The sequence below is a fragment of the Plecotus auritus genome, assembly GCF_963455305.1.
Source record: "Plecotus auritus genome assembly, chromosome: 4".
In the NCBI taxonomy this organism is placed as follows: Eukaryota; Metazoa; Chordata; class Mammalia; order Chiroptera; family Vespertilionidae; genus Plecotus; species Plecotus auritus.
Window position 1 is genome coordinate 55143510 of NC_137775.1, and position 21292 is coordinate 55164801.

At 41.5% G+C, this 21292-nt stretch overlaps 1 protein-coding gene across 1 annotated transcript in view; it reads left to right on the forward strand.

Moving 5' to 3' along the window:
- LOC308246635 (uncharacterized protein) overlaps positions 1-11217 on the forward strand; it is a 214991-nt gene extending 203774 nt beyond the window's left edge. The window contains exon 3 of the transcript XR_013960431.1: positions 9657-11217. The gene's annotated coding sequence lies outside the window, so the exon portion shown is untranslated. The remainder of the gene's footprint in view (positions 1-9656) is intronic.
- Positions 11218-21292: the final 10075 nt, after the last annotated feature.

Here is a 21292-nt window from a genome sequence, read left to right on the forward strand (position 1 = left end):
GATGTTCAACATCATTTTTCATTGGGGAAGTACAAATCAAAACTACAATGGAATACTAAAAAAAGGTTGGTATTTTCATCCCTATTTTTCCATGTTAGGAAATTGAGCTTTCATTTAAATTAGGTGGCCAGAGGCAGTCAGCTGGGATGGGACCAGGTCTGTCTGACTTCAGGCTGTTCTCTTTCCACTGCTGCTCCAGCAGAACCCTGTCTCTGGCTGCACAGACCGCAGGGCCTGCTGCTTAGAGTGGTGGGCGTATCATTTCCAAGGGGCAAAGGTATGAAAGGTTAAAGGATGCTTTTAGAGAAAAAGCAAAGGATTTAAATACAAAATTGGAGATTGTTACTTTTATGGTAAATTAAAAAATCAAGTTTAATTTTTTAAGAGTGCCATAAAAGGCCAACAGGGAAAGAGAAGGGGGCGGGGAGGGACAGCAGAATCCATGACAGCAAATTAAAGAGCAGAACCCAAGAACATCAGGGCGGCACAGGCACGGAGATGGCGAGGGAGATGAGTATCACCAGCGTGGCCACCGACGTGGGGAGAGGCACAGCCGTGCTGACAGCGAGTTTGACCAGAAGCCAGGTGCGGATGTTCCTAGAGCCAAAGCAAGAAAGGTCATTTCTCATCCAGAGAATGTCACCTGGGGATGTGCCAGGGACCAGGATTCAGTACCGGGGCCTGTGGATGAGTGAACTCAGGGGATTTTAACCTGGGTTCACGGATTCCTATGGGTCCATGGATTCGCAGGCTTGTCAGGGCCCCTGAACCCTTCCTGCTATGGTGAAAGGTTTTGTGTCTATGCGTCTTTTTCTGCGGAGAGCGTCATGGGTTGTTAAAGGGCCTATAACGGGAGAAGGGTTTTTTAAAATGAGTTTAGATGTTTCTCTTCAGGTGCCAGGCTAATTTTCCGGCTGTGTGATAGATTGTGTCCTATGGTCTGGCACTCCTAATATTTGGAATAAAAGTGAATTCTTAGAGAATGATCTCACTGCCTGCAGTGCTGTCTGATTCTGCCCTGGCATCTGATAGAACTTGTTAGGGGATTAGGTAAGACAGGATGTTGGTACATTTGAGGTCATTAAACTGAGAAGGGAAAAAGGAATCTTGCTAAATATATTGTGGAGTGGAACTCGATGTTGAATAGCTAAGGGACATTCTTTGTGCTCTGTGCCAGCGCTTTGAAACCCTGCTTAGAAACAGACTGGAGTGGCGGAGACAGCTCCATCTAGATGTGTTGTGTTGGTAAATGCCTGTCTTTCCAAGAAATGCTGTTTAACTTGTCCTTTTATGGAGGAAGTGCGGAAGTTGTGCTGTCCTGGTTTGCCCAACATTTTTGTAAGCTAATACAATAATACAGATCCTAGAGAAACAACAAAAGCTACTTTTTCACCTGGTGACCAGCATTCTCACCGTTGCGGCTTCAAGACTCTGGGAATAATGGAGAATATGTCACAGAGAGCATAATGTGTATGCAAGGTTGTGTTAGATGAACTGTAACCCTCACAAAAGCTTATTTTCTACCTGTCTTTTCCTACTGTCTTTGTGTTTGGAGGTCCTTCGATCTTATTCTAATCTTACTATTCAGAAAATACTCATTTAAACATGTGCTGGATTGGGTAGTGGTGATGGTTGCACAGCAAAGTGAGTGTATTTCATTCCACTAAACTGTACTTGAAGATGGTTAAAATGGTAAACTTTACGTTTTGCATATTTTACCACAATAAAAAGTGTATTGGATAATACAGAGGGAAAAACCATTTTCCTTTTGAGATGGGAATTCCAAGTACCTTATATGTTAAATGTCAAGCCCTTTCCTATGTGTGATATGAATATGTAAGTAACAGGCAAAAACATGTGTGGGATGAAAATTCTCATTTAAGTGCTGTGTAGTCCCAACTCTGCACTCACTGGTGTGGGACCTGGGACTGTGTATCCAAAGCAGATGATAGGCCCTCAGTAGGTGCTTTCTCCTTTCTTCCTTCCTTTCCTCACATCTCAGTTTCTTCCTTAGTAAAATGAGTAGGTTGGACTCGTTGATCTCCAAGGTCCTTTCAGTTCTGCAGATCTGTGGAGTAGGAGAAAAAACGTTTTAAAGGTCTGCAGAACAGTATAAACTCCATATGGACAAACACAGCCCCCCGCGTGTACACACAGCAGCTTCTGCTGCTTCTCACTTTCGCTCTCCTCTGCCCCCCCCCCTTCTTTCTCTTCCTCCGCCTGCCAAGAATCAGCCATGAGCTTGGAAATGGGAGTGGAGAGGAGAAAGGATTGAGGTGACCTGAGACAGAGGGCTGGGACGTCAGGCTGGGTGAGGGGCCGCAGCAAGCCTGGACTTGGCCCTGACGGTGCCACGTGGTTGTGGGCACGGTCACATTCGGGGCTGCAGTCCCAAATTCTCTGCAGGGTATGTGACCACAGCAAGATTAAGCATGATTGATTTTTATGCAAGGCAGATGGTGGCAGGAACGTGGAGACTGTAAATCCAGAGAGAGAAGCTGAGTTTGTCATGTGAGGAAGAAGCAGCAGGAAGCAGAGCCTGGGTGGGAGAAGACGTCTTGTGGGGAGATGGCAGCTGGAGGGGGAAGGGCGGGCAGGTGTGTGGCCAGAGTCTCCAGTCAGGGTTTGAGCTGGGAGCAGATTAGATCTGGCTGTAATAAATCATAGCCATGAGTACCAAAAAAAGAGAGAGATAGAGAGAGATTGAAGGAAAAGACAGGTAGAAAAACTTTGGGGAAGGCGAAAAGGGAATTGAAAACAGAGAGGCCAGTTGCCATGATAGTAGCAGCCAGCCAGGTGAGAAATGATGATGATGGCAATAGAGACACAGAGAGGTGAGCAGATTTGAGATATAAATTGATGATAGAATCAAAGCACTTGCTGATGGATTAGATGGTAGAAGTGAGGGGGATGTAGGAAAATCAAAGATAACTCCTAGGGTTTGGGTTGGAAAACAGGGTCGATGATAATGCCTTTTCCTGAAATGGAGCTTCACACTCCCCTTAGACACCACATGCCTCCCATGTATGTTGTCGGGGTCCTTGTCTGGGCTGGCAGACCTCACCCCTGCTGCAATGATCAGCTCTGCAGACTCCACTAGCCTCCCAGGGGGCCCGTCCAGCAGCAACTTGCCTTGTGTGTGACCCACTTGTGCAACCTGGAGGTCAAGAGATACCTGCCCCTTGGCAGATGAGGCTGCAGGCATGTGCAGCTCCCCAGGAAGAAGTGTTGGCTGATAGGTGAAGCACACAGAGAGGCCAAGTTGTCAGATATGGAGAAGGAAGCAGAGTGTCCTCAAGAGCCCAGGCCAAGCGCCAAACCTTGGAGGAGTCAGGCACCAGAGAAGCCCATCCGAGTTCTCAATAAACTGCCCTTTACTAAGTTGACAGGCAGCCCCTCCAGTGAGTGCCCATCTGCACTCCTGCAGATCAGCTTGTCACTGTCTGCATGACTTTGTACATGATCTTTGACATAAGGATGGAAATTACGGTCTTTTGAATAAATAAATGCTTCAGGCATATTTTGCTTGGGCATTGCAGGAATGGTGATGCTCTTCAAAGACTGGGACCCAGAGTGAAACACCAGTTACATTATAATCCTATGCTTATAACTTGCCTTCAGAGAATGACCTGGGTCATATTTAGTAAGACCTGATAGTACCATTTTTTAAGAAACTGCAAATTTTAATATACTTCATGAAATATAATCATTTTAGTACTAGCAAGCTAATCAACTCTTTTTACACAAATAATTAAATTGCTAAAGGACCCAAAGCTTTATCACTTTACTTTGACATTTTGCTAGCAGCATGTATAAAAGAGGTTATGTTTTCTTGGGGGAGAGGAATGTCATCATCTCCCAAATGGTGGATGGCAGTGTTACACAGGAAAAGGAGGGGACCCTTAGAGTCAGGAAGGCATGGACTCAATTGCATGTCATCCGCTTTCCATGAATGTGACCTTAGGCAAGGCACTTTGCCTCTCTGAGCCATGTTCTCTCATCCACCATATGGGCCAATAATACCTGTAAAATTCCTAGCATCGTTCCTATCACATAGAAATTTCAGTAAATGGTAATTATCATGATTATTATTATTATTTATAATAAATACATGCCAGTATTCCATTTTTATAATATGAAATCTACAGAAACTCAAAAAATGAATTTTTTTAAAAAAATTTTTATTGATTTATTTTGAGAGAGGAGAGAGAGATAGAGACACCGATTTGTTGTTCAACTTACTGATTGCTTCTTGAATGTGCCCTGACCGATCAAACCCACAACCTTAGCATATTGGATGATGCTTCTAACCAACTGAGCTACCCTGCCAGGGCTATACTTGTTTCTTTTTAGCTTTTCCTTTTCTGGATTATCAATGGCACATAGTTCTGATTGCATCATCCTGTTATGATACAGGTGAGAAATCTGAGCAAGCTCGTCACTATACATTGGTAATTTAAACATCTTGAATATCAAAGAAGTGAACTTTCTAGCTGTGGTTCTCCCACTAGAATACTTGGTCCCAATACCTGAGATGTGTAAGTGGAAACTTTCAGAGATGGTTTATCTTCATTTTCTCCATCAGGTCTGAAATGGCCAAATATCCTCCCCAGTTCTTTCTCTGTTGCAGGAAAAGAAAGGAAGAAAGAAAGCACATTTCCTTGCGTCATCTTTCCATGCCAGTAGAACAAAACACAAAAGCCACAAGACTATGATTCAGAGGTCTCTGCTTTACACAAGTGACTATTTAAATTCTGTTTGAAATGTAGATTTTTAAAAATTTCATCTCTGTAGTTTCCAACAAATTAACGTCAATTGAAAACCCTTCTGACCATAAAATGGTGTGTGACTCCTCCACCTAATGCTTCTGAATATGATGAATAAGGACTCCAGAGCCACTCACAGCATGTTTATTACTGAAGCTGTCACCAAACTTTTAGTAATATTTTTATACAGCATGGGGCCAGCAGAACATTTGAGATTTGATCTTTTCTAATAGATGATAGTCTCTAAATGCAATTTGTATTATTAGAACTACATTTTGAACTCTTACTTTGTTTTCTAACCATTGTAATTTATCTTTCTACTCAATCCAGAGAAAAAAACAGTGTGTGTTTGGTGTCTATGTGTGTGTAGGTAGGTAGGTAGGTATGTAGATGTGCATTAGTCATTTATTAGCCCTAAAAATCAATAGTGTGACTTTGGGCAGGGGGACCAGAATGGCATTTTGAAGCCAGGAGGACAGATTGGCTCATTGCTATCATCCAAATACAACCTATTGGGATGCTGAGCAAAGTCAGCTTGTTTTGCTTGGTGAAACTTTCAGCTCAAGTGATAATATGTATGATGTCACTGTCTTTTGTATTTAGGCACACGTGGATTCAGGTTCAAACAAGAGAATGAACCAATTCTGAATGTTTTGTATTGCTTTAATCCCAGTAAGGTAGGAAGAGGTGATTAGGATAGAAGAGAATTGATAACAGAAATTCATGGGAAGCAATATTGGAAATCGGAAAAGCACTAAACCAAACCACTCTTATGTTTCTTAGAAACTATGTTGTTGGTGTTAGACCTGTGTTGTAGATAAAAATACATCCACCTGTAATTTCCTGGGAAAAAGCAAATAGGGCTTTGCGCATCAGGTCCCATGAAAGCCACTAAGGAAATCTTAGCGAGGAGTTGAGTTGGAAGGATAGAGAATGCAATCAGCCTGACTTATACCAGAAGTACCTGCTAGAAAACCTGATCGTTTCACAGCTAATTGGTATAAACGTTCCTCTGCCCACCGCTTGCAGCTGGAGACCCACTTATACTTTTATGACTATTGCCGTAATTAAATGCCATTTACTTTTTTCTTAGCTTAGGAATGCAGGTCCCACTGACTTTTTCTTTTAAGTAAATTTAAGTGTGTGAAAGAGGAAATTACTTACAGATGATTTCTCATATTTGGGATATGCTACTTTATTTGTAAGTGAATGAATGGTGACCTTTCCGCTATCTCTTTTTTAAACTTTCCCCCGCGTCGGTAACAGTAAATATGGAGAAATGAAAAAGAAGCACTTTCATGCTTAGTGTAGCATTACCATCTCTCTTCACCCACCTTTTCCTAAGAGCAGTCTGCTGAAACACTTCAAGGCTCTGTGAGGTCTTTGGACATTAGTGTCGCTGAGCAATGCCGTGAGCGCAAGGTATCCGTGGCTCTCTTCTTCATTGCTTTGTCAGTAAATACTTGTTGAATGAATGGCTGTGGGCCAATGGGCTTCTGGGGTCTGAAATCTCTCCAAGAAATCGAGTATGTGAGGCAGCCTACACAGAGCTGCACTGCCCAATCAGGTACCACTAACCACACGTGGCTGTTTGAATTTCAATCCATTTAAGTTGATTAAAATTTAAAATTCAGTTCCTCTGTCCCATTAGACATCTTTTAAGAGCTCAACAGCCAGGTGTGGCTGGTCGCTGCCATGATGAACAGCACTGACCCTGAACGTTTTCCTCATCGCAGGAGGTTGTGTTAGCACTGGGAAATGTCATTAGAAAGGCCTGAGTTAGTGGCCCGATCTTTGTAAAGTGAAATTCCCATGTGAGCATGATGCGCACTCACACTGTAAAAAGTAGCCCTTTTACATCTCTCCCTCAATGCTGTAGGAGCTCAGCCAAGAAAGGGGGTGGCCCACGGAGGTGACTCTCTCTTTGAAACTGGTAGCCAAACAGCAGTGGGGCTGTTAGCCACACTGATAATCCAGTAGTATGCACTTACTTAGCTATACCGGTTAATAGAGTAGTGAAATACCTGTATTCATTCATAAAGAGCTGCTGTTTCAAGCGCGTCCAGTGGCTCCTTCCTCTGCCTCAGGAGCCCTGGCCATTTGCATAGGATGCCCCCAACCTTCCCTTAATTAAACAAAAAAGTTAGCTGATACCTATCCCATCCCTGGGAGTAGGAGGCTGCCAAGGGCCCTGACCCAGCACTTGCAGCCTCGGATGGTGGGTGCTGCTGCCCTTGGCCTCCGGGAGGGACTGCTTCCTAAGGGTCTTCCTTAAGCCTATCCCATCACGAGTAGGGCCAAGTCACAGGTCCCAGAGCCATCTGCCCTAAGAAGACCTTAAAATCATTTCCTCCAACCCCTTCAAATTACTGCAGAAGTCAAGGCACAGAGTCACTCAGCCAGCTCCTGGCTACTTCAGAGATAAAGCTCAAGTTGCCTGACTCGGGGTTTTTTGGTTTGGGGGTGGTTGGGTTTTTATTGCTATATCTTCCTGTTGTCAGTTTCTTAACTGTGGGATGAGGATTAATTTCTTTATGCCTCACAAAGGTGTTAGTAAAAAGAATAATGATACCCAACATTTTGTGTATGACTTACAGTTTGCAAAAATTCTCTTGGCTGCGTTTTCATTTCATCCTCACAAGAACCCATGAACTGTATGAGACTCAGAGGCAGTGAATGACCTGCCCAAGAGAACAAAGCCACTGTGAGTGGCAGAGGTCTAAGTCTCTTAGGGCTTGGGAAACTATAAACTCGTGTAAATATAACATAACATAACCACATGGCATTACTAATTTTTAGCTTGTGGTATTTTGCAGTTGAAGATTTAGTGACATTGAAAGTGGCAACTTCGTTCAAGCAATGCTTTCTTTTTTTTTTTTTTTTTTTTTTGCTTTTGCTTTGATAATGTGCCAACTGCACAGGCTTTGGTTCAGCATTAAAACTGAAGTGGGCTGCTTCGAAGTATATTTTTAAATGAGAGAATCCAAATTTGTAATTAGCTTTAGAAATGCTAGTTGGGTAGTTTGAGTATCTAAAGAGCTTCTGACAGTCATTTCTGTTATTGCTAGTGGTTTACTCTTTGTATCCCCCCACCCCTACAGCGGTTGGATCCTTTGGAAAAAAAACAATGTTCTTTGAGGGGTCATTTCTTCCTCTGTTACCACTTTAGTTTTCACATCCCATAGTCCTGGTATACTTAGACAATATCTGATCGTAGCAAAGAAAAATCATTTAGAAGCCATCCTACCCACTGGACACCTAATAATAGCAGAATGAAATTTAAATTGTTAAGAGAAGCCACAGAAAAGGAAATGGTCGACTTTTTGATAGCCTTTTGTCTTTCGGACTTTTGATAATTTTGATAGAAACATTCCTTACTTTTAGATAAAATTTTTGGGAAGATCCATTTAACTCACTTCCAAAATAAAATTGAAATTTTTTGGCATCTCTCTTTTTCTCTCTCTACTTCAGCCATTTTATACTATATGCTATATCCTACTATGCAGAATTGAGTTTATAGATAATGGGAAGAGCGAAATCATTTCATTCTATATAATAAAGAAATATCTCTTCAATATTTTCTTATTAGCTTATAAAAATTGTGGCTCTCACCAAAACCGGTTTGGCTCAGTGGATAGAGCGTCAGCCTGCGGACTGAAAGGTCCCAGGTTCGATTCCGGTCGGGGGCGTGTACCTTGGTTGCGGGCACATCCCCAGTGGGAGGTGTGCAGGAGGCAGCTGATCAATGTTTCTCTCTCATCGATGTTTCTGACTATCTATTCCTCTTCCTTCCTCTCTGTAAAAAATCAATAAAATATATTAAAGAAAAAAAATTGTGGCTCTCTCCATACCAATTATCCTGTGGGTTAAATACATATAAAGGGAAAAGAGAAAATTTTTAGGAAAAGCTTACCTTCATATAATATGGAATGAAAAATTAGAAACAAAACTCTGAGTATTTGTGCATATATGAAAAGAGAATACTGGTCCACAATCCCTTTTTCTCAATTCTGAATCCAAAAGGTTCCAAAAACCAAAAGGGTTTTTTGGTAACTTCTTTGGTAGAAAAACCTGACCTGAACTAATGTGAGGCCCTATTTTATCTGACTTAATAGGACTGTGCATATGTTTTGCCACAGAAATATTTAATGTGTTTGTGGAGTGCTGCTGCAGACTCTGAATGGGGTATTATATGATAGGTGGTAGTTCATCGTAATACTCTCTAAAATTCAAACAGATCTAAATGCTGACATATATCTAGCCCAGGAGTTTCAATTGAAGGGGTCATGGACCTACAAAACAAAACATCTTCAGTGATTTATCAGGGTCAAGGTTACAGCTGATCTTTATGCTTTTCCATATCTTCCAAGTATTCTATAATAGGCATGCATTAATTTAGCATCAGAAAAATAAGTAATATTTGTTCATAAATGAACATAATTAGGCATCAGAGAATCATCTAATTTCAGTCAGAATTCTCGAATTTATCATTTGTTTCTTGCATTGCCTTGTTACTGCAGCCACATGTGTCTTTTAAACACAGGTGTTTTGATTTGTTGAAAGAAAACATTCATGAGATGAAGTAAAGGAGAAACTGACCTGTCTCCAAGCTGTCTTTGGGCTCAGGACAGTACCCAGTGAGGGATGCTCACCTGGAGGAAGTACTCAGGGAATAGGGCTTCCACCGGGTTGAGCCCAGGAATGAACACCATGGGCTGTGTATCATGTTCTGTTGCTGTGGATGGGTCTGGGAGTACACAGCCCGGGGCACAGTACATTAGCTTAGAGGTCATAAATTGGGGGCGAGGAGGGGCAGGACAGCAGGAGGGGTGGGGAACATTAACAGGCAAGGCTCACTCTGCTAATGGACAGCTCTTCCTCCCCAATCAGGTGGACACTCACTGACCTGTCACAAGGTTGCCCCACAGAGCTTTGGGGTCCATGTCTGAATGGATTGCTGTAGCCTTCTCATCTCTCCCTTCGCCCAGTTCCCTGCATCCTAAGACTCGAAGCCAGCACAGGACCTGGAAAGATTACATGTAAGTTTTGATTAAGGTTTCTTTTCTCAGACCAAAATAGTGGTAAAAACTTTCTGAGGTGATCATCACAAATAGCCTAAATGCACATGAATGACTTTTCTTTTAACAAAAGCATCTTGAATATTAGAATTGAGGAAGGGAGCTGGGTTTAGATTCTGCATATTGATGGTGCCTTAATTTATCATTCTTAAACTTGAGCTTGCATCAGAATCATCTGGAGGGCTTGTTACAGTACAGCTTGCTGGACCTTGTGCCCAGAATTTCTGATTCAGTAGGTCTACTTTCCTAATAAGTGTCCAGGCGATGTTGAGAAAGGTCTGGGGACTCCACTTTGAGAATCACTGCTTTAGCTCATGTGACTGAAAGGAGGGATGTTAAAGGTAGAAAAGTGCATTAAATATTCAGTACTAAACGTCACTCATTTAAGATATTTAGTGTTCCACTTAACACATTGATTCATCTCTCAGAAAAGAGAATTTTGAGGTCTTCTTATCACTGTCGCATTTGAAGTCCAGCCAAGTCGATGTCCTAATTCTGACCATTTTACTCCAGAGTCGCTAATACTAGTCATTCATTGCCCTTGGTTTTCAACAGGGCTGACTAACAGTGTTGTTATTAGGCTAAAATGACAATGTGATTTTGTAAGTTTCTTTGCCGTACTTTTAGATACTCTCCAAAGGGAAACATTTGTTTTCCTGGGGTGGGAGATATATTGCTTCCTTTCAAAGGGAATCATCATCATATCCACCCTCATACACTTAAATGTGACTTGATTTTACAAAATACATGTGAGAAGGGAGGCACCGCTAAAAAGAAAAAGACCAAGTCAGCTAGTTCAGGTCTGCGTGGGGTTATGAGTTCTCAGGACTGACAAGTTTTGAGGATCAGCATGTTGTTTCAGCTTTGGAACAAACCAGTCACCTCTCTGCTGAGGACAAGAATAATTGATTCCATGTTAATAGAAAAAAGTAGAAGAGCTTGGCTTAACAAATACACCCTTGGGTATATGTGAGCATTCATGTGAATGTACATATGTGTGTGTGAATATATATGCATTTCCTACATTTCTAAACTTGCATTGTAGAAATTTTAAACATTTTTTTCTTTTGTTTCATTAAGTCAATGTGAGTGTAAAAATAACGTGAGTGATACTGTCCAGAAAATGTTTGAGAAACTTCTGGGCATTTTAAATCGGTGGGTAAGCAATGTGATTTATAGCATGTTCCTTGGGAATGGTAAATGTTATCATTCAAAGTATCACTTACAGTGCTTTTATTATAATTCTCTGGAATTGAGAATAATCACTGTTAATAAAGCAATTCCCAAGCAGCTATATAATGAAGGAGCCATATCTGTTGCCTAAACATTAGCAGAGCCCCAAATCCTGGAGATAGATTTCAGTGCATATGTTTAAAATAAAAATCACAAAATCAGAAAAATAAGACAAAAAAAAGTGATTGGTGATGAAAGAGTTCCATCAGGAATTAATTCAAAGCTATCTTCAGGGGGCTGTCCAGTGGATAACAGGGCTGATATTAGGGCTGATGAGGTTGTGAATGATGTGATTATCTATTATCACTCTACCCTCACAAACTAAGGCATCCCTGAAAAGCACTAATTAGTTACTCTGCACAGCATTCTTGGAAAAGAAGATTTTCAGTTTATAAAGCGTCTTCATCATGAAGGGGAAGAAGTGGGTGGGATCAGGTGCGTGTTCATCCCTCTCCTGCTTTGGCACTTGTGAGTGTCCACATTTACACATCAGGTGTTCCTGTAGGACGACCTTTATGTCACTTTCATATCCACAGGCCAGGGAAGTAAGAAGGCTCCCGTGACGCTTCAGGTAATCGGGGCTCCAAGCTCCCGCAGGACCTGGCTCACCTGCCAGGACCTGGCTCACCTGCCAGGACCTGGCTCACCTGCCGGGGTCACTCCTGTACCCTCAGGTGAAGCACTCTAGTCACCTACTGCTTAGAGCAACTCTGTGCAGTTCCGTGCATGTGTGGGGACCATGGTATATGGGAACCATCTGCGCTTTCCCCTCACTAACCTAGAACTGTACTAACACCAAGTTTATTAATAAAAAAATAACTGAATACCAAATAGTATGACAATTCCTCAAAAAGTTAAACCTAGAATTACCACATGTCCAAACACTCCACTTCTGGGTATATACCGAAAAGAAGTGAAAGCAAGGACTGAAAGATACTCGCACACCCATGTTTATAGCAGAATTATTCACAATGGTCAATAGGTGGAAGAAACCCACATGCTTATCAACTGATGAGCAGATAAAGAAAAACATGTGGTATGCCTATACTATGGGATATTACTGAGCCGTAAAAAGATGAAATTCTGACACATACTAAACATGGATGAACCATGAGGATACTAAGTGAAATGAGCCAGACACAAAAGGACAAATACTGTCTGATCCCCACTAATATGAGGTGCCTAGAATAGTCAGATCCATAGTCCGGAAGTAGAATGATGGTTGCCTGGGGCTAGGAAGAGAGGAGAATGGGAAGTGGGAGTTTGATGGGGAGAGAGTTTCACTTTGGGAAGATGAAAAAGCTCTGGAGATGGGTAGTGGGGATGGTTGCACAACGATGTGAAAGTGCTTTCAAAAATTGCTAAAATGGTAAATGTTATGTTATGTATATTGTAACACAATAAAAAGAAACTGAATACCCGTGATCACTTTCCTTCCGAGAATGCTGTGCAGAATAGCTAGTGCTTAACAGGGATGTTACAGTTTGTGAGGCTGGAGTAAGCATGAGTGACCCTGTCCCTCACACCTCCCGCAGCCTCATACCTCCCTGGCCTGCTTTTGGGCCAGGGGGAAGGGTCTGTAGAATGTTCTACTTCAGTCTTGGGAATGGGTTTCCTATCAGGGCAAGGTCACATTTTTTAGAAACTACCAGGAGAAATGCCACCAACAACTGTAATCTACGAAAATGCCCTTTACACGTATAGGAAAGCTGCTTCACTGGGACGGAGGGACAGGCACCCACCTGTGCTCCTGCAGTGGGGCTGCTCCAGTTCATCGGCATCGTGTGCTCACGAAAAGCCCAGGTACAGTGCCCCGCATGCACGCGGTTTCGGAGCCGTGTGCACAGCTGTGGCACCGACGGGTCTTGATCAGTGCAGGTGGACATGGAGGCAGGAACCCGATGGAAGCCTAATAGAAAATGAAAACTCTGAAAGAAAACTAATAGCACATAGTTCTCCTCCACCAGGGCTGGCCTCAAATTATTATAACACTCCAAATGAGGTATAATGTATCCCCCCCCATCACCAAATCTCCGTAGTATTATGTATTACTGTATCCACAAATCACAGAAGAATTTAGTGAGTGACCTGCCGTCCTGTGAGGAATATGCCGTATTGGACCTATTATGGCAGTCCATTCGGGACTCACATTTTTTGGGATTTTGCTTTTTATTCTATGTTTCCAGAAAGCCGGCCTTGGAGAATGATCATGGGACTTAGTGCCCTGTTTTCTCCCCAGGTTTCCTTTACTACTTTCAAGCACTGCCCCTGGGCCTGACCAGGGCTTGTAATTTCTGAAAAGCAGTGGAACAGCATTCATAGTTTCACAGAGCTCAGAAACCTGTGTTAAACTATCTCACGTTCTCTAATCTTCACATCTATGCGTGTGAGTATACATTATACACATTCATGTGTATATATGTATGTGTATTTGGCTTAAGGAAAAGGTATAACCAAAAAAGAGATAACGTAAGGTCATCAAAGTTAAAGTACAATATATACCAATTAGTTCCCTCATTCCCAGCCCAGACTTTCCAAAACTGCTTAGAAATAAATTCTCTATGCTCTTCACTTGGGTGATGGAGACAGGGCAAGGCAACAAAGGTTTTGAAGTCAGTTGCCATAGGGAGCTGCTAAGATACCAAAAAAAAACTGAAACTAAAGGTTTTTATAGAAAGAAAAAAAATCCAGTTCAGCAAGTCTGAGAGAGAGAAAAGTTAAGTGCTTATTTCTCCTGGATATGCACGTGGAGCTACCAGCACCCTACATTTAAGTTGAAACCACATGGATATAGAATCTAATCAAAATTAATTCAGGCCTTGCCTGGCCAGAGTGGCTCAGTTGGTTGAGCATCGTCTTGTGCACCAAAAGGCTGCTGGTTCAATTCCTAGTCAGGGCACATGCCTGGGTTGTGTGTTTAATGTCCCAATGGGGCATGTGCAGAATGTAACCAATTGATGTTTTTCTCTCACACATCAATGTTTCTCTCTCTCTCTCTCTCCTTCTCTCTTCCCCTCCCTCCCTTCCTCTCCCTCCCTTCTGAGCATATCCTTGGGTGAGGATTTTTTGAAAATTTAATTCAGCCCCATGACTTTGGCTGGACACACTGACACATGTTTCTCCTAGAGAAGACCAGCAAACCAACAGTCACCCAGACGGGATGACATGAGGTAGAGAATACCAACAAAGACAGACTCTGAGGGCTCTCCTTACAGCTCTCTCGTATTTCCCAGCAATCAGTTGTGCCTGGTCCAGACCCTCAATTCATGTTTGGTAATGGCAGCTACCTGGAACCCAACTAACCAGAACCCTAAATTAACTGCCCTTTCTACTTCCCCACCCCTGCAACACCCCCTCCCACACACCCCACCCTACCTTGCACATTCCACTTCCCTTTTTCAGAGATAAAGGTTCATAAAACAAGATAGCTCTAGTTTCGTAAAGGTGAAGAATAACTGTACCTTGGAAAGTAGTTGAGCTGGTGACCCTGACCTGCTGAATCAATGGAATGGTTAAAAGGTTTATAACTAGGAAAAGAAACTGCTTCGGAAAGATCTTCAACAGAAAGCATTTTCCCACTCTCTGTCAATTAACCAGAAAATTGAAACAAACAAACAAAACCTTATCCGCAAATAGGTCTAGTTTACTGAGATTTTCTTGCACCTATTTTCATGCCTTAATAATAATCTAAAAATGTTGACTTAGGATGGAAAAATATACCATTCATTTTTATTCTTCTTGAGAAACTGTGCAAGTTTGGCTTTTACTACCTTTCCAGTGCCAGAATTTAAATTTTGGAAATCTTTTAAAGTTATTGTATTTATTATGTTTGGAGGCCCTCAAAAAAGTTGTGATATTAAGAGTGATGTATAATGTCATGAATATATATGTTTAGCTCCTATAGTCATTGGAGAACCATTGGCATAGTTTTGAAATCAATTCTATTAGAATGCATGATATGATTATTTGTAACATGTTGTTTCACAATTTTGTTCTGCTCAAAGCATCATCAAAATTAATTTTCATTATCTGCACACACACTAATTGTACAAATAGGAATGATGTATGATATGGCAATATACATTAATATATAAAGCAAAAATTTCACATGATATTCCCTGTGAGTCTCCAAATAAACTCAGCCACTCATACGTAAAGCTGCTTACCAAGCGCTCTCAGTTGTAGCACAAATAGTTTATCAACTTATTCTAATTTCCAGGCTGTTGTTTTTTAGAAATTATTTGTGTGCTCTTTTTTTGGATACACCTGTCACTAGTGAAGTAACACCTTGCTCTGAGCTGTGATTTAACCCAGGGGACGGCACCACACTCTTCTGAGGAATCCCCCGTGACACTGATGGTTGTGAGGCCCTGGTGCCCGGGTCTGCACTGCATCTGGACAGTGCACGGACCTCGGGTGGCAATGAGGGAGAGGGTTTCTGCTCTTCTCTCAAACAATATTTGCAGAGCTCTGCAGTGTGGCGGGATTTTAGAGTTCTGGGAATGCTTGACTAGGAGATATAACCTGTTGTGTCTAGCAGATTTTTGCTGTATTTCATGTCTGATTTGTTACCAGGCAGATTAAACTGAATCCCCCTTGAGTGTTCTTACTTACTAGAAAGAGCAGAATCAGAGAATGATTAATTATTTCCTTATATTAAAACAGAAGTACCTTTACTTTCCTGATTGTAAAAGCAATGTCTGTTGTGCATAGTTTATAAAATAATAGAATAGAATAAAGAAGAAAATAAATTACCAGTGTTACAACTACCCAGATACAAGCTACATCTTAACTCATTCTTTTGTGTATTTTTGCAGACTTTATTTTCAATTAATCAACTTAATTCCAAATTTACAAGCAGTACAGTAAGTCCTCACTTAACGTCACTGACAGGTTCTGTGACTTTAAGCAAAACTACTTAAGACACCAGTTTTACTATAGGCTGATTCATATGTTATAACGAAAGGATGTTAGTGGAGCTTAGGAATGATGACATGAGACATTTTCTAGGGCAATAACCTTCTAGTTGCTTATTTTTCTCCCTTCAAATTACATTAATCAATTCATGTCAGAACAGATACCTGTGTGCATTCACCAGTGTGTTGATCAAGTGGAAATTGCTGTTAACTGGTTCTTTTCATTTCTACATTCTATCAATAAAAATGATTATTGTGTAGTCCTGTAAGGTCCTGGTGGGCCTCTGGAATCATAAAAGAAGATCCAATTATGTAAAAGATGGTTTTAGTGTTAGGTCAACGGATGGTGTTCCAGTTCTTTAAAAATTAATAATCAGTATACTCTAAGGCAATTTGGCAGAAATGGAAACAGTTGATTAGCCAGATAGATTCCCCCATTTCCCATCTATAATCCAAACAATATGGACTCTAATAAAATTCTAATTTTATACCTGATGGTAACAAAATGTGATTCAAATATAACCCTGCATGTGCCACAAACCAGAGAGGTTTCCTTCAGTTGTGCATCCTTTATCCCCCTTTTAAGAAGCATCTCCTCAGATCACGGGTGTTCCTTGGGTTGCGCTGCCATCTCTGTGCTTGCCTTTGGAGAGCGCTAGGACTCTGGATCAGGATGAACCCTAACACTGAGCCAAGGTCCGGAAGGGCTGTGAGCACTGAAAGAAGACCCAGACGAAGTATATAGCAAGCAGCCGCTAAAGGAGATTTTGTTTTCAAAAATGATCTGAATTTGGCATTGGGTGTGACTAGATCTTATCATTCTCTCTTCCAGACGGAGGTTCTTTGAAAGCAGGTTCTTTCAGGTTCCTCTTGCTGCATCCCTTCACATCTTTTGTGTCCTTGTATATAACAGGGACTCAGTTAATATTTCTGTGTCTCTTGGATGATGAATGAATATGTTCAATTCAGATAACTGCATTTTGCCTCTTCTGCAGCAGACAAAGGGTGTTTTGATAAATGTCCGTGATTGCGTTGAATGCCCAGGTGTAGGGAAGTGGTATACAGTACTTTGATCCTGTATAGAAGGAGATGTGAATGTGGATAATGAGACTTTGGTTCTTTGTCTTTGGTTTCGATTTGACCTTACTTCACTGAGTCACCGTGTTCTCCCTTTGGCAGTAGGCACGTCACTGAAGTCTGAGACTGTCCCTCGGACTGTTTCTGACACTGTAGCTGAATTTCCCATCACATTAACAGCCTGTATTGGTCATAAAATTTCAGGAACACGCTAAAAGTCAGTTCATTTGTAGTTGACATTGAAATTAACTTTCTCTAACCTAAACCAGTGAAAACTAAAATGCTCCTCACCACATAAAAGTTTTGCTTTCGCTGTGTTCAAACCACTCCCACCTTGTCACAGCACAGTCATTCAGAGTCTAGTTTGGGGGCGGTGTGGTTGTATCTCAGTGGTGTATGACCCACTTTTTCGTACCACTTAATTACCCGTGTCTTTACAACACTCGTCAGAAGTCCTGACGACAGTGGACTATAACCCGAAACAGGTTTCTGCTACGTCTGATCAGCGCTGCTCTAGAACCCTGCGTTAATCAGAAGAAGGAGTCAGCTCTGCAAGGCGTGCATTAACTACCAGAGGATGACAGAACACTTCCTCTAGTTTCTGGATAATGAGCAAGCACACAGGTAAAGATGCCTTTCTCAGAGTTGACTCCTTTTGTGCCTTCATTATTGTGTTGAACTGACTTTTACATATTCATCACTGCCTGCAAATGTGTTCTGTTGTGCTTTGCAGAGGGCTCAGAGGAGCAAGCATTTAAATTGGTACCCTGGGACCTTAATAACTTTTCATTAAAAGTCTAAAGAGATAATGATGGAAAATACCCTCATCTCTTCCTCTCTATGGCCCTAGAAAACATCTTGTTTGTCGTTTTTGTTTTGTTTTTCTTACTTGCTGTCAAAGTGCTTGTCTGTCAGTATCAGCTACTTTCTTGGCAGTGATGGCCATGCGGGTGATGCTGGATGAGCAGCAGGGGGTGGGTGGGACTGGACGGAGCAGAGAGAAGTGCACAGGTGCGAGAGATATGATGGCAGTGGATGCTGTGCCCTAGTGAGCGATGTGCTGCAGCGAACTAAGAGCAGATTTAAGACAGTGATACTGACCTCATGTTGGCAAAATCACCCGATTTTGTTTCAGAAATGTTTGCTTCTGATAATCACATTTGTGCATTTGAAGAACTTCTCAAACACTGTCATTGTTTCCAAACAAAATGTTGTAGGTATTGTCTTCCTGAATTTACAGACACGTTTTGGGGTGCACGTCTTCACTGAAAGTTGGCTGGCATGTGGCTTGTGGCAGGGTGGTGCCCGTGCCGGGCAGAGCACACTTGCCTGTGCGCTGGGTGACACACCAGCACGGAGTGTTTGAAAATGCCCATAGATAAGTCAATGTTGTTTTCCCTGAAAGTCCTGATGCAGAAAAAGAATGAAAGTACAAACACTAACTGGAAAAAATGTCACACATTTTAGCCACTTTGCATCCCTTGTTAGTTCAAACCCTGGCTTGGGTTTTTTTACATTTGTGAACTTGTGCGGTAGGTGGAGCAGTGTGGGTGGCCCAGAAAAAGTAGCGGTTAGAATAAGATTTTCCATTTATTGCCCTTTGTGCATGGCTAAAAATAAGATTCATACAAATCAGAATATGTAGTGCAAGCACCACCACTCTGTTAATTCTGATGACTGGCTTCCCCACATCTTTGCATCTGTCTGATAAGTGGTGCATTGGGAAATAAATGTGTCTGTCTAAGTAGCGAAATGCATCCAGGGTTTTGTGCTGTTTGTCTACATGTGGTAGTTTATCAGCATTTTCCCCTTCTGAAGGAAGAAAGACACAACTCATACATAAACAAATTGTGCCGGTGGAAGTTTGGGGGAAAATAGGTGATAGAATCCTTGAATCTTTTTGTAAGAAGTAATTGCCTTGTTTGAAATGCTGTTTTACAACCTCCATCTTCTGGGCTCATTGTTAGAAAGTCGCCTCTTGTAGACTCAGAGCAGCAAGGGAAGGATTTCGTGGTGATGTTGCCGAGAGATTGGAAAACTCTTTTGCTTATGTAGGAATGGGGTGGTGGGGGAAGTGTTGGGGGGGGGGGGTCAAGGATGAACGCAGGTCTGCCCTGGAGGACCCTCCATGGACACAGATGCAGAGGGGCAGTTAACCAAGTAAAAACTCCCCTTCATCTGATTGCTGAGTCTACTGCAACCACAGTAAAAGCATGTCAGTTTGTGGCTAAAAGAAACACCAAAGAGAGGTGGTGTCCGCATTCACAGGGAAATTTTTGCCTTCGTGATCCTAGTGAGGGTGCTGTCCCCATGCCACTGCTGAATGGCTCTGGCATTTCCAAAGAAGGAGAATGTCTGCAAGTGCACTGAGCCTTTCAGTTTAATGTAATCTGTGAAATAAGATGAGTCCATGAGTCATTCCAGAAACCTCTGGAAATTGAAGACTGCAAATCCCATTTCTCTTTGGTGTCTCCATCTGGGACAGACAGTGAGGCATGGTGGTTACCGAGAGACAAGAGCTTTGGGAGAAAGGACTCAGGATCAAATCTTAGCTTAGCTACCTGTTGGCCTTGATCTATTTTATTTAACCTCTTCTAGACCTAGATGTCCTCATTTGAAAATGGGAAAAGGGATAGTCCCTACCTCATAGGATGCTTGTGAGGATCAAATAACATATATGAAGCACAGAGCCAGCGCTCAGAAAAATGATGGTGGTTTTATTCTTATTTCTACCGTTGCATCACAAGAACATGTTGGGGGATTTTAGGGCACTTGGGGATTCCATTCCCCTCTATGCTTGGAGTACGAATTTTGGAATTAAATGGACACAAGATCAGCCTCTCGTTCATTGTTTCTGCATCAGAAGGTTAAAGGTCATTTACAGAGTAGTTGAGTTTTTCATACATTACTAATTCTATCTATCTGGAGGGTCATTGTTTAATTTTGTCATTAAATTATACCATGTAAACATCTCTTTTCTTTTTTGTGTTAACCTTCACCCAAGGATATTTTTTCCATTGATTTGTAGAGCATGGAAGGGAGGGACAGAGACAGAGAGAAACATACCAGAATCGAACCCAGGACCCTTCAGTTCACAGACTGACACTCTGTCCACTGAGCAAAATCAGCTAGGCGGCAACCTCTCTTTTCTTTTAAGATTAATACTGTGTTGAACATATTCGGTTATTTTTACTTTTTCACATGTTTTTTATTTAAACATGGGTATTTCAGTTCTAATATCTGTGCATGTTAATTGTGGTATCCGCTGATGTACATTATGAAAAAGAAAGCACTAATGTTGTAATCAAGTAAGGTCTTAAATATTTGAGGTGGGCATGGGTAAAACTTCAGGAGCATTTAGCTTCCATGGTGGTACCATTCCCTCCATAAAGCATTGCATCTGCTACCATTCTGGTTACAGATCAACCCAGGTGCTGGCCAGCAGAAAACAATTACTGCTTCTTTTACTTTTTATTATTTTTGCAAATTATTTTATGTTTAATGTAATGTATACCTGCTCTTTTAGAAGTCTTTTTCTGCCCACCAAAACTTTCCGTTAAAAAGCAAATAGAGGAGAAGGTCAATGGGGAAAAAAAGGAGATATATGTACTACTATATGTAATACTTTAAACAATAAAAAATAAATAAATAAAAAGCAAATAGAAAAAAATCTAAAACATAGTTGATAATATTAAATATATGAATTGCTTTTTTTATAAAATGAAAAATGCAAATATGTTGTATGTTTCATAATAAGGTCACAGTTGCTAGCATCCCTTAACTTTTTCGGTTAACCTTTAGAATTAGATGCTAAGAGCTCAGATCAGACTCTTCAACCTCCTCCATGACCTTCCTGGGATGCAGTTCCTTCATTTATCAAATTAAAAAAGAAATTATGACTACACCTTGACTTCCCTCACCTGGGATCTGGCGAGAAGTGATAAATGAGACCAATAAGCCAAGGAATTAAAACGCAGTACAGATATGAAACAGGGATGGCTTGGCTTTGTCAACTGATATATTTTGCTAGCTTTTTTCAAAATTTCTCTCCATGGTTTTTTTCCTTTTCGTAGTCTGTTCTGTCATCCCAATCACAGATACAACTTCATATTTGTAATTTATATATTAACACCATCATCAGATTTCCTGGGTTTTTAATGATAGAACCCCTCAGTCTGGGTGGGGATGGTTCTCAGGTCAGCTCCACTGGCATGGTCTGTCT